This window comes from Excalfactoria chinensis, chromosome 13 (assembly GCF_039878825.1).
Source record: "Excalfactoria chinensis isolate bCotChi1 chromosome 13, bCotChi1.hap2, whole genome shotgun sequence".
Taxonomy (NCBI): domain Eukaryota; kingdom Metazoa; phylum Chordata; class Aves; order Galliformes; family Phasianidae; genus Excalfactoria; species Excalfactoria chinensis.
Window position 1 is genome coordinate 10611810 of NC_092837.1, and position 14730 is coordinate 10626539.

Here is a 14730-nt window from a genome sequence, read left to right on the forward strand (position 1 = left end):
TCAGGCAAATACCCAACAGTTTTGGCACAGTTTGACGCTGTTACATCACTTGATTCTCATGCCTTCCATTGAGCAAGAATTTAATATCTTAATTGATTGCACATGGGTGGACAACCCTAACCACCCCCACATGAAAAAACTGGAGGAGTTTGTGAACTAGGTTATGTACAAACATGCAGCGGAATCATTAAGTCAGAATCCTCGCTCTTGACAATTTCAGTATCTACCCTGGCTTGTACATTCTTCCCAGATAGACGTGGCTGCATGAGTACCCTCTCAGCTATTCCATGCATCTTTTCTTTTCAGCGCTGTTGATGTCAACAGAGTAAGGCACTCCATCATATGAATGAGCATAAGCTACTGTACATCAATACCTTCTGGAATGCAGCCAGATAACATCCTCCCATGCAGAATAAAGCAGGCACTTAACTAATGACCTGCTGCAGCAGCATAGTTGGCAGCAACTTTTGGCTCCATCCGAAGCTCTGAAAACAAAAGCAGTATTTGAATGACGGTGACACATTATCACTCTCAGGAAAGCACGCAGTAGGTATTTCATCTTTATCAGATGTAAAAGGTCCATTAAAGCAAATAAACATTTCCTCAGAAAGTAATTAGCTTTTATTCTACATAGTAACAACTTGGAGAGGTGAGAGGTTGGGACAAGACGAGATACAGCCATAAAAGTAAAAAACTTCCAGATGCCCCCAGTAACATACATATATTCAAAGCAGTAATTCCTAGTAAAAGTTTCCTAATCATCCACCTCCAGGAAGCAGAGATAACCAAATAGTTCTGAAGATGTGTTTTTCAGCCAATAAAATTGTGTTTTTCAAGTGTCTAAAATCAATCCAGATTGCTACTTTGTTGCACATCTGCTTTGTCAAGTGGAGAAATGCCGCCTCATTAGGACAAATACAATGCCACAAAATCCCTAAGCAGCTGAGTGCCAGCAACAGCTCACATTCAGGAATCACAGAGCCAGGTTAGGTTGGAATGGAGCACAGGAGATCACCTGGTTCCACACATCCCTGCCCCACCACCAAACCATGGCCAGCTTGGAGCAGATCAGGTTTCCATAATCTCTTTGGGCAATCTATTTCAGTGTTTGACTACTCTCATTATGAAATTTGTTTTCATCACATCTAATTGGAATTTCTCTTGCCGCAATTTGCAGTATTCTCTCTCTCTTCCTTTCATTGTGTACCTCCAAGAAGAGTTGATCTCCTCTGTATCCCAACCCTGCAGAAGAGCTGAAGACAACAATAGGATTTATGTTCTCACCTTCGCTAGAATTGCTCCAGTATTCCGGTGTATTTCACATGCTGGAGAACCCAGACCTGCACACAGCCCTCCACGTGCATCCTCATAAGTGCTTAACAGGGCAAAATAGTGATTTGTTTCGATGTGATAATGGCATCGTTAGAAATACAGCCCAGTATGTGGGATCAGATGACTTTGCCATCGGGCAAACCATTATATTCAATATTCAGCTTGTCTACCACAAGAAGAACCACGCCATATTCTCCCCTCAATATGCTGCTGAGCATTCTTGGAGGCAGCACACTGACCTAGATGAACCTGTAGCCTGCCTGGGGATGACAGGTCTCAGGTTGTCAGACCAGATCTGCTGAAAGACTACAAAGGCAAACAAGTGCCTGCAAGTTTGGACAGAAAAGTGCCTCAAATGAGGCATGTTTTCAGCTGACTTGTACGTATTTTCTCCAATTTGCTGATACATATCCTTCCCATTCTTGAAGTGATGCACATGGATATTATGGTATCTTGGTAACCTTTTAAATTAGACTGGCAATAAATGCTCCGTGGCATTAATTTTACGGAATTTTGAGATTTTGAATCAGCGTATTACCTCGCTGCAGAAAGTGAAACAAAACATTGCTTTCTATGGATGGCATTTTCCTCCTAAATCTTCCAGATAGATTTGATGTTTCGAAATGCACACAGCCCCTGAACTCCGGCTGACACCCACTTGCAGCATTCAGCCTCTCCCACTCTGCAGTACATCACAGCTCCTCATCACAACTGTATCTCTCCATCTCATCGGTGGTCTGGGAAAGTCCAGTAGAGCTTCAGGGCTGCTGCTTAGAAAGTAAATGTCATCTTGATATGAAAGCCCTAATCAAAATGCCTGAACATTAATAGAGTGGAAAGAATGGATTTCACACCGTGGATCTGCTACTACAGGGCATAGAATAAGCATCAGGAATCCTTCTGTTAGTAAGATAACTTTCAAATGCCAAGAAAATATGATTCAAAATCTGCCTCCCTCACCAGCCCTCTCTCGCCTCCAAGTGCCCCGTACCCCTTTCTTCACTAGGCCTCAGAAGATCTTCCTACACCAACTCAGAAGACTGCAAACAGACATTTATGCCCTTTTTCTAGGGCGATGGGATGGATACTAGAGTTGCATCAGACAGAATGCTCTGCAGCACAAAACGAGGCGAGGCGGCGTAACCGAAGCGGGATGTTTCCTCATACCGGTGTCAAGGAAGCTGCATGTTCTGTCAAGCTGCAGTTTTGTAGTTTCAAGTTGCCCTCAAAGTCTTGTTGACTAAAAAACTATTTGGACCAGGAGCATCTTCTGGTTTGTTCTGGATTTTGCTCTTTTGCCTAGAGGTAACAGTCAGCATTAATCAACAAACATTTCCTGAGTACTCCCCATGGATTTCTTCATGTCCCATATCAGGCTTTTGGGCTTCCCAGAACCAGAATTCCATTGACAGCCTGAAGTAGCTGAATCCAAGCCATATAAACCAGAGCTTGCCTTTCGTGGACTGAACTCCATAGGAAAACACCTGGATTTCTAAATTAAGAACAAAGAAAAACTTCTAATGATATCACAGACGTAAAGGCATTAAAAAACATATACAGGCCTCCAGCTCAGACCAGATCCTCAACTGTCATTTTCTTCTCTTATCTTCATGTGAAAATGGAATCTGATGGCATCCTTTATTTTATTCATCACCTACTTTCTTCAAAGACAAGATCATCAGTATCCCTCTGACTCTGCAGAAAAGTAAATAGAAATATGGGCTCAAAACTTCACATTTCTTTGAACTTCATGAACATGGATACTCAAATCTGAGATCTCCATTGTGATGCTACCCCTTCTCTGTATTACAGGAGTTGATTGAGTCACTAACACACACTGGTATGCTGATTTGTTTAAAGAATGCTGCACATGACTGCCATTGACTGCCATTGAGCTGGAACGGTCAACAAAGGAAAGGATGAGCAGGGAGAGGGACCTTCTGCACATCCCATGGCAGCAAATCAGGCAGCAGCTCAGCTGGATGCTGGCTTTGTGAACTCATCACTTCTCTTTGCAAAGCTATGTACTGCAGTATCTTTGCTCCTTTTTTTCCTGCTTCTCCAGACTGGTGGAACTCCGAAGGCAGATGTGGGGGATCGTCTGGGCTGTGTGTGATAGTGAGTGCATACCCACACAAAACATGCACTTCTCCAATCAGCAGAAGACTGTTTGGAAGGACTCAGAGCATGGCCATGCTAACCAGCATCAGATTTACCCACAGCTAGCAACAAGGGCCTCCAAAGTTTCAGGAGAATGGGAAATGAACATTGCAGCTGCTCTCATATCGGTCTTTTGGAACACACCCAGTAGAAATCACTATATTACTTTTTTTTTTTGCCGTGGGAACTACATTCAGCTATAAGGGTCAATATGGCAATAACAGATCAGCAGTAAGTAACCACCTTACTGAGTCACTCTTCAAACTTGCTAATGGAGATGGAACAGTTAATTAGGCAAGGGGATTAGCCAAAATACAATACATCTCCTTTATCAACACAATCCATGATGTGACTCTCATCCTTGCCCTGTACTTATGACCTTCATGCTGTACAGAAGACATTCTTACTGCCACTACCCATGGGCAACACCTTCTTCTAATTACCTTCTGTTAGGAGGATTTCGTCATCAAGGTTTCTGCTCTTGGTGTGTGTGTGTATATATATGCACTCACAGATGCACAAGCAGATATTTACGTGTACTGGGATACTTAGAGCGCAGGCTGACTGTCGAGAACCCATGTCTGCCATGAAGATAACAGGTGTTTTTGTGCTTCTCGCCCTGGCGATTCTTTGCTTAGCAAGTAAGTAACCTTTTTTATTGGTTAACATGCTATAGTTAAAATGCCTTATTACTGAAAATTCTTGATCTGCTTGGATAGAGATATGATAGAGATAGAGACTATGATAGAGAGCGGTGCTTGCTGGGCTCGTGTGGCAGAAGGCAAGTGAAATTTTACACTCATGCACCATTTACAAGCAACATTTCAGCAGCTTTGCAATTGCCAACTTGTGCAGATGAAACCTATTCCTTGACAGCAGTGTGAATCAGAGCTGCGTTCTGCACTGTAACCAAGAAGTGATCTGTAAAGCCTCCGAACTCAAACAGGTTTTAACCTACTCATTTTCTTCTTCAATCTGAGTGGGTTGCTTGGAGCTAATGAGATCCTTCTCCTGCCAAAGTGAGCAAGCAGGAGATAGGTGATTATGTACCAGTCACAGAATACGCTGTGAGCAGCCTCTTTATGAGGTTAGTTTACCCTGCTGGAGATAGCTTTGAGGCACAAGTTACTCTATCATATAATACGGAGCTGGGAGGAATTTCCTGAGCCTTCACTTGGCAGTTTAGATTTTTTTGGAGCACAAACTTGAAATATATTAAAAAGAAAATAAGACAGAAAATTAAGTACACTTGGACTAAGGGAAAGGAATGCAAAACTACTTTGCTATTAGTATAGAAGTCCAATGGTATTATTCATGTTAAAGAATATTTTTTATAATGAGAAATATGCTTTCAGGCAGTTTCATTCACTGCAGTAACAGCAACAATTATTGCTCCCATAAGAACTCCAGCAAATCCCTTCCTTAGACATTCCAGTTCATCTTATCTACTTCAAAACTTTATGGACCAGTGCTTTATGAGCCAGATCTTTTTGTGCTGTGTAACTTATACCAGTTTTCTTTACCTTGGATGACTTTGTTTAATCAGAAGACGTAGGCAGTTTGATGGAAGCAAGGTTTAATGGAAAGATGCCTGTCTTTAAAGGTCAGGAATAGCTGCATTTAATCAGAAAAACAAGTGCTAGTGCCTGTATTGCTCTTTTTAACGTACTGCATTCTTTTCCTGCTCCTTTCTGTACAAAAAGCCTCTGCCTGATGACTTTTCTCCTTTAGAAGCCACTGAATGACAGGCACAGGAGAAGAACAAAATACATTCCTAAAGAAAGTAATGAATGCGTCACTGCAGTGGAGGCATTCCAGTGTTAATTGGTTACTTTCTGGGAGGTGTAATTAACATTGAGTAGCTGTTTTGAAGGAGCTTTTTGAAGCCCCACCTGAAGTCAGGGCTGTATTATATTGGGTGCGATGTGTATATGGAATAGGAAACAGTCCTTCTGCCAAATAGTTTAGAACCCAGGGCAAGGGAGAACACGTTATTAAATTGGTCCTATGATCCTAATTTTGTTATCATCACAATCTAGATTATATTTTAATAAAGTTATTATCCTCATTATAAACAGGGGGAAAAAAAGAATCTAAGGAACATGTGACTTGCTTGCCACCACAAATGAGCTTTTTGGAAGACCCAGGAATTAAAACCCAGTCATCCCCAACCAGTTCATCCAGATAACATGAGCCATTTGATGTAATATTAACTCCTGGGTCTTTAATCTTTCTCTGATGAAAAGGGGAAAAATATCCCCAAATAGCAAAGGCTGTTCAAGCTGCCGACGCTGATTTCTAAGGTAAACGAGGCAATGAGACCCACTTGTTGGATTAGTTCTGACACAGGTTAACTTATTCAACACTGATAAACTACGTAACTATTTACTTCCAAGAAAGCAAGGGAGGTGGTGTTGCTGGAAGGGCTGGTGCTAATGAGGGCAGCCCAGCTGCAAAGTGAATATTCACCAACCATGTTCTTCATCTTTTGTGATTCTGTTTGTATTGCAGATGCTGCCAAAGAGGACGAGGTGAGTCATTTTCTTCTTTATTTCTGAATAAAAATATATAGCTTGTAACAACAGTGTGCAGAGACCAATGGGGTCAGAAAAAACACATTAACCAATTGCTGCCGAAGTCAAAAAGAAATCCTCAGGTCTGAGATATGTGGTTTCCATACAGTTGCTCTGACAGTTCTTAGATTAGTTCGGGGCTAAGGCACATGCTCCTTTCCAGGTGGAACCTGTGCCACTTTCTTTTCCATTTTATCAACTGTTATGTATATATGAGGCAAATCCATTAGATTTCTAGCTTGTTTTGTTGGCTGACCCTCACCTCCCCCAGGTTAGTGTTTGACCAGATATGGATTCCCTTCCCTTCCACTGCCTTTGTTGGGTTATATGGCAGAAAATTGCAGTCCATTAGGTCTTTGACCTCCTCCTGCAACTTAGGCCACAGTGTTTGACATGTGTTGGAGGAGACAGAAATGACCAACCGAAGGAAAAGACTGGGTTAACCAGTGTCCCATACGCTTCACTTATGGGGCAATGGGTTTGAGCCCAGAATACCTCAAGGAGTAATTGGTTAATGACCCTTTTGCCAGGGGAGCCCTCTCAATTTGCCAATCATCGCTGCAGCCACAGCACAGCCTGCTGAAGGAGCTGACCATTCAAGGCTCATTGCTCCCCACTCACATGCAGCCCCTGGACGACAACTGTCACAAAAACAGTCATTCAACCTGCAATAAGCTCCAGGACCTGGTTGGAGTAATATTCCTTCGCTAAAAGACGGGATGAAGGGTAAAAAATGGGGCTACAACAAGAGAGCAGCAAAGCCAGGTTCTATTTTAACTGTGTATAATACATATTTTTGATAGATCTTTAGAAAGAACAAGCTCCAGTCAAAGCCTCCCTGCCAAGTCTAACACTTCAAATTCTCACAAGACTGGCAGTGAGCAGAGCTGAGCCAACATTACTTGCAGCAGCACATAAAAAGAGAGGTGATCTCCCAGACTAGCAAACTCCAAGCTTTCAAGGCTAACAAACAATACACTGAATAGAACACGTGAACTATTCAAGAAACTCCTCAGTTGGCACATACCAGGAATGACATTCATTTCACAAAGGAAGACTGAGCTCCAGAAAGAGGACAGGAGCTCTTTCAGGGATTTCTTTTGTTAGTTTGCACTCCCGCTTCTATAACAAACACGCTCCCATTGTCAGATGAGAGAAAGCCTTTCAACAATTTCTTTTCATTTACCCAGGACTTTGTCTAATTCTGCCAGGCTGGATCCTCTTCACCATTGTGAAAAGTTGTATTTGTGGAATGAAAAGACAGAAACCCTTCACATCCGTGAAAAATAATCTTACTTTAATTTAATGACAATTGCATGCATGGAGTAAATATGTTTAAAGACTCAAAATCTGTAGATGGAAAATGGGCTATATTATTTCCCTCTTTTTATTCAAGTACACAGCAAAGTCCCCAAAGGTGCTCAACACTTGCCATCATACATTGCTTTTTTATGGGTTGAGCTCAGCTAGTGCAGATGGTGGAGCTCTACAACAGCTGATAGCCTTGCCCAAAGGTGTTGTCTATCCATTATTTCTGTGTGTGAATGATGAATGTGAGAAAGACTTATTCCAACAAAAATGATATTGTATTTGCAGGTAGACTGCAGTGAATACAGGAGGTTAGAGAGAGGAAGACCTATTTACTGTGAAAAGCTCTACCAACCTTTCTGTGGCTCTGATGGGAAAACATATAACAACAAATGTTCTTTCTGCAAGGCAGTCCTGTAAGTAATATACTGAGTATCAGCTTCTGAATTAGCTCAAATTTGATATGAGCTATCTGGTATTTTCACTTCATTTTATCCAGAGTCTCTGCTCCTCTGTTTCTTTGCTTAACCTTTATAGAGTAACTGTTTCTCCCCCCACTAAGGCCTAGTTGATCCAAAGGGGTCTCTGGTATTTGTAGGAGCTCTAGCAGAAACTGGAACAGGCAAGAGAAGAGTCCATTGAGCAGCACTGGGCTAACAAGGCACCAAATTGAGTGATAGCAGAACTTAAATGTGGAATTTCCAATACTGGAAATATTTTCATATTGGAAATATCAGAAATATCAGAGCTTTCTTACTTCTTATGTATAAAACTCTGCATTTTTAAAAAGAAAAAGCTTTACAGGACTATTATATATCTGCTGCAAATGTTCACAGTGTCTTTTCTGTTAGCAAACTGTTGGCTGAGAACTTCATAAAGATTTTAGTCCACAATGGAAAGTTGACTGTCCGCACTGTCCTTCCTTTCCTTTGCAGGAGGAGCAGAGGAGCCTTGCATATGAAGCAAGCAGGCGTATGCTGAATTAATTCCGCATGACAGAGAAGAATGCCAAGAACAGCTTTACACTGCCTTACCATGATCTCCTAATTTAATTTCATTCATCTTGCCTGTACTAATAATAGTGAACAAAGCTCCACATACACCGTTCAGCTGTGCTCTCATGTCTGCTGCTTCTCACTGCTCCGGAGTGCAGGGGCCAACACTGCTGCCATCCCTGCAAATCTTCCTCAGGATACCCATAGACATTCCTCTTTCTGTAGCACATTGGTTTTCACGTGAGCGCTGCATGATGTATTTGTCTCCATAGTGAAAGTTCAAATCCATACATTGCCACCTGCAGGCACTGCTCAGTTTTCCATGCTGGAGTTTGCTCCCACTTGCTCTTTTCAGGTACCTCCTTTCAAAAGCTTCAGCTTTCCTATGAAGTGCTCAGACTCCTCCAGTTTTGTAGCTAAATTCTTAATTCTCATTCTTCTTTTGACTTTGTACAATTCTGATTCACGTACATTGTGTAACTTCTCAGGTTGCATGTTTATTAAAACAAATGTAGGCTCTTTTCTTTTTGTCTGTGGTGACCTCTCTAGAGAATACGTTTGTTATATCAGCTATTCACAAATGAGACACTTCCCAGATTATAGTAAATAGGTACAGAGTAGGAGCCAGAGGCCGTGTGCTCAAGCCAAATGTTGTAATATTAGCAAGACACACTAGATGGCCCCATGTTATTGAAATTTATCTTGCAATCAGGCCCACTTTTCCCTTCAAATGAAACAAATCCACGAAGATGTAGGGCTGTATAAGCCTCGTAGCTGCGTCTCTGTTGAATCCAGTAATGTGCTCTATGAATGATTCTTTTAATTTCTGATAAACTGGCTGCTCACTGACCTGTGCTCTGCTGTTGCATCTTTCACACCTCAATAGTCAGTCGGCCAAAGGAATGCAATTTCCACAATTAAAGCTTATTAATGAATGAATTTACTGGGATTATGCCTGAAGAAAACTTTGGAACTGGAATGTAGGCAGAAGTAAGTAGAGGAACATAAAATGAGAAAGGAAACTTCTGTCCTTGCCTTTGAAGGTGAGATATCAGAAAGCTGAACCATCCCACTGCTGGCTGAATAGCACTGCAGTACCAGGCAGACAGAGCTCCATAAGAGAAGGACTGAGAGGATTTGTTGGTCTATTCTGTATCTGCCATTTGTCCTGTCAGAACTGAGAACATCCTCATGCAGGAAAAGAGGGTACTTGAGATGATGTGATGTTGAAAATGACCAAAGAGATGGTCTTTCACAGGTTACTTCTTTACCATAGAATTAAACCATGCCAGGACCCTGCTGTGAGTACTGAGACTCCATCATCTTCAATTTGAAATAGCTAGCTTGATCCTACCATGACTCTGTCTTGGATCACAATTCTTCCCAACACTTCTCAGGCACAAACTGGAAGGCTCAGGGTCACTGCCAGACAGGAAGCTGCATAAAGGCACCTTGTTTTGGAAGGTGAAAGAGGTTTCTTGGCACAGATACACTATGAAACTAGTTGATATGCAGACTTGCCATCCTCCACGTTAGAGAGGTTCCATTTAATTTGCTGCTACATGTATATACAATTCTAGTCTTTAGTCAGGTTTATAATATGAAGGCATTACCTATCCTGTTAACACTACTACGAAACACATGGGAATCCTAGTCAGCATTAGTATATGCTATTCCCATTCACTCTGTGTCCCCTGAAATCACAGAACAAGAGTGAGGTTTCTTCCCCTATGTGGGAGGCTTCAGACTCCTTTCTAAGGGACAGTGGTACTCGTGGTACATGAAAAACCTTCTCATCTCTCTATATAATTCAAACGTCATTAAGATCGATATCGGGCTATCTATGACCTTGGCTTTAACTCTCATCTTTCAGAAGGGAGAAAATCGACGTGTTATTTTCTAAGTGACGCATAAGCAGAAGATACTCATTTTGATGTCCTATTGAGGTTATCAGTTTAGACCAACAGTCTGAGCCAAGTGCCAGGATAAAACTGGAAACTTAAACATTCAGACTAATGAAGATGGATGAAGGGTTTCCGAGCAGACCACAGTCCCCTTCTCTTTGAAAGTACAGTCAACATTAATTAGCAACTCCATGTGTCAAAGGATGAACTACTGCTATGAATGCAGGATCACATAAGTGGCTTATGTGAGGAACAGAAAGCTTCCAGAGTGTGGTCACTCTCTTCATGGCACCTCCCAGTGTGTGTTTCTGCTTGGCATATTCTTCTCAGCACACTCAGACTTCATGTGTGGTGTGTAGGGAGAAAAGAGGTTGAGAACATCATCTTCAGGAGCAAGAGTTAGGTACAAATGGCACCTGTTTGTTTTCTCTCTGAAATAGAAGAGGCTGGAAATCCTTGTAATTCTAATACAAATAAAGAAATATGGACCTTTTAGTGATTTGCATGACTGCCTTCCTACAGTCTTTGGAGATCAATGCAATGGTGGCATATATTATGAAAACACTGAAGTGAATGCATGTTAGTGGGTTTTGGTTTTTATTATTATTTTTCCCTCTGGCCAAAGATAGGAACATCACCCAGTAGTGAAATATTTTGTTATGTTGTCATGTCTTGAAATTGCAGTTACGACAGCTGACTAGAAAAATACCTCCACTGGGCCACAAGAGTATTCAGGTTCTATTAATGCTTTCATTCATTCTTCTTTAGTCAGACTGCTCACCTTAGTACTTACAGCATTAATTAGATATGCTGCTGGTAAAGAGCTAAACTGTACATCTGTTCTAAGAAGAAGTCATTGGTAGGGCTACAAGTGTCCATGTGAACAGTGAGACTTAAGGTCTGAGTGCACTGACTGGTGAAAGATGCCAGTCAGACATCCCTGCCTGTTTTTTGGAGTAAGATATGTATGAAGCATCTACGTGTAGGCAGATTGTGAAACTAAAGATAAACCGGTGGCAACAAAAATATCTGCCAACAGGTTATTTCTCATCAGCTGGAGTTGTTACCTGTTAAAATATACAAGCTGAGAAAGGTAAGTAACCTCATTCTCTTTGTATTGAATGAGAAGGAATAATGGAGGATGTTGACAGAAAACTGTTGTGCCTATTCTAGCACAGGGACTAAAACCAGAACTGCCGTCCATCTTGATTGTCTTGTAGCTTGGCATGCACATTCATGGGGGTGATGGAGAACCTTGCAAGTTAAAGGCCTAAAATGCACAGTATATACATCCATCACAGACTTCTGAAACACTAATGATTTTCTGATCAGTTCTGACATGAAACAGTAGCAGATAGCATCTGAGAGCATCACTCTCCAGCATGGCATGTTTGTGCCCTTTATCTGCTTCTACTAGCAACACGTGGTGGCCCATAGCTGCAGATAACACTGAGAAGCACATCAGCTTTTGCCACATACCAGACCAAAGAATTTGCATACTGCTTTAAATGACATCTGGAAATAAAAGCTGAAGCAGCCAGACAATCTGGACAGTCAAGCTTGTGCAATGGAGCAATGACATAGAAATATGGGGAAGAAAAAATGTACATAGCTTGAGTGAGCTGATGAAACACGCTCAGATCCTGTTTGCTTGAAATGAAACATGACTAGCCAGATACTGGCATAGAACAGAAAAACAGAGCACGTCCTTGCACTAAAAGAGCATATGAGTTTTCAAAACTCTTCTGAAAAGGAACTGATGTATCACTGATGTGTTTTTATACATACATGGAGGAGAAGGTAGAAGCTTCACAGTAAGGTCTTCTTATGCTTTGTTTTTCCCTTCTGTTACAAGAGGTAATGAAATATGGGCCTGAAAATCAGATGGCTTGGATTCCTGGAAAAGATGGTGCTGTAATAAAACTACCTCATTTGTCCATAAAGCCCAAACTGTATTTTCTAATACTGTTTTATTGTCATTGCTCTAGCATGGAAGTCATGGATGTCCAACCTTTTGGCTCTCTTGGGCTGCAGCATGTGAAGAGGACATGTCTTGGGCTGTGTGTTTGTAGTTCGCTCCAAAAGTAATGCCTCCTATATATTTCCATGGAAATGACAACAAAGACCACAATAACACTACATTATTGAGCAAATTCCTGGCTACAAAACATTATTTTTCAGCATAGTCACCACCATTTGCTTTGTTTTTCTCGGTGAGATCTCAAAATGTTTGTCAGAGATTTTTGAAGAGGTTTACTCTTCCTGTACTTCATCCTCCAAAACAGTTGCTCACAAATGTAGGTATATCACTATATATACCAAGATATTACTTGAGCTGGCACAACACTGCATCCCATGCCTGGTTCCAGCCCAGCCAGGGTTTGTAGCACACTGCTGCCCTGTGGGTGCTGAAGGGCCAGGCCAGGCCACTCAATGGGGCACAGCCACCACCATGATGGCATGGAGCAGGACATGGATGCATTGCCAGTGGGGCTGGGTCACACGTGTCCTGCGGGCTGCAGGTAGGACATGTCTGAGTACAGAGGATGAGGAGCACTGTTGATCTACATGCTCAATGTAAGAAATGAGCCCTGCCCCAGATATGTCAGAGATTGACCTGGAAGACAAACTGTGGAGGGGGAATGTAGTCACTTCAATCATAGATACCAGAGACATAAAGCTGAGCCAGAACCAAAATCCAGGCCTCCTGACTCCTACACTATCAATTACCTTCTTAAAGGCATTAATGGCAACATGAAAAATTGCCAGCTGTATTCTGTAGTTGCTATTGCATAAAGCATTCTTTAGATCATACCAGAATTCCTCATCTCTGAACAAAAGATAATACCAGATGACTGAATGGTGAAGTATAATGGAACATAATTCAACAGGCTTCATTACAGTAGTATCAGCGTCTGGTCAGCCTGGAGAGCTGGATTCTCACCCTGCCCTAAAAATAGCGTGATAGTGCTCGGGCTGTTTACAATAACTTGCTCAAAGGTTATCTCATGCTCGTTGAGCGTTTCCAATTACAACAATTATTCAGGGTTTCTCAATCTTTGAATAATACTACATATTCAGGGCGGGGGGAAGCAGGCCCTCAGTGTCTCAAATATAGACAATAAACACAGAAGATATTTCAACCTATTTTTATCTTAAGACCACAACATCTCACTTTATAAGACTAACTTGTGATTGCAAAGAGAAACGGTAAACAAAATGCCACCACCATAATACAGTGAAGCCTGGTTATTTCAAGATAGCACAGCGACCATGTTACATGTTAATGTTATGCAAAACTCCTCATTTTAGTGCAGGACCTCATGTCCATTTGAAGTATTTTCTTCTATTAATGTGTTCAATTTTTACCACAAAAGTTTTTGTCCATACATGCTATGGATCTGAATTCTTGTCCTACACTGTTGTTAGAAGAGGAAAAGAAATTGGTGACTGAGGAAGTAGAAGATTTATGTTCTCACTAGAAAGCAATGCTGATAGAATTCTATATATAGTTTAGCTCCCTGCCCCAATCCATCCCTACCTAACCTGCAGAAATGGAATGGGAATTTATCCCCATCGCTCAACTCCAAAAATACATTTAACTATAGCTCCCTTTTAAGTCCAACACTTACTGTAGCTTTCCAGTCTGAACAGGTGAAAAATTCAGAAGCTCAAAAGAGGACAAGGTTTCCTTTGCTTCCTTTGTAAATATTTGATATCACAAAACACCACCTGCAGCAATTCCTTTAGTCCACACCGGCATGAGGGAAGAGTCAGACACAGAGATGCTTTACTATTTGATTTTTTGTTATATACTGTATTAAGATTTTATGCTATTTCTGGAAGATGCTTTTGCTTTGCAATTCTGCCCTGCAGCACATCCTCTTAGGTCTGTTGTTTCAACAGACTGCACGCTTTTAAAGGAGAGCAGAGCTGCACTTGTTGGCTGTCAGCAGATCGCACCTTCCAGTGCAACAACACATTCCACAAAGGGCTCCCTGTAAACCAACACAAACCAAATATGCCTTTCCACCTTAATGAAATTAAAACAGCCAGCAGTTTATGTGAATTTCTAAGCAACGATTCCACATTTTCAAGCAACTAAAGCAGATAAATGACTATTGTGAGCTAACTGGGGAGCCAGACAGTGAGCAGAGGACACTCCTGCGTGACTTATTACTGGGGATTACAAGACAGTTGCATTCCGTACAACCAGAACACCTTGGCAGCATATGATCTCTCAGGTCTACCAATTTATTAAGATGTCATTATAGTTCTGACGGGTCCAAATACCAGCAGACAGATACTTTCTCCCATGAATGAACATTATTGCTTCAAATGGATATTGACAGCATGAAATGAGGGTGGAAAAATTTAAATCTTGATGAGAGCATTACTGACAAATAAGAGGGACTCAATGTCAGAATCCCATGGATTCGCTTTCTGCAGGTATCAGCT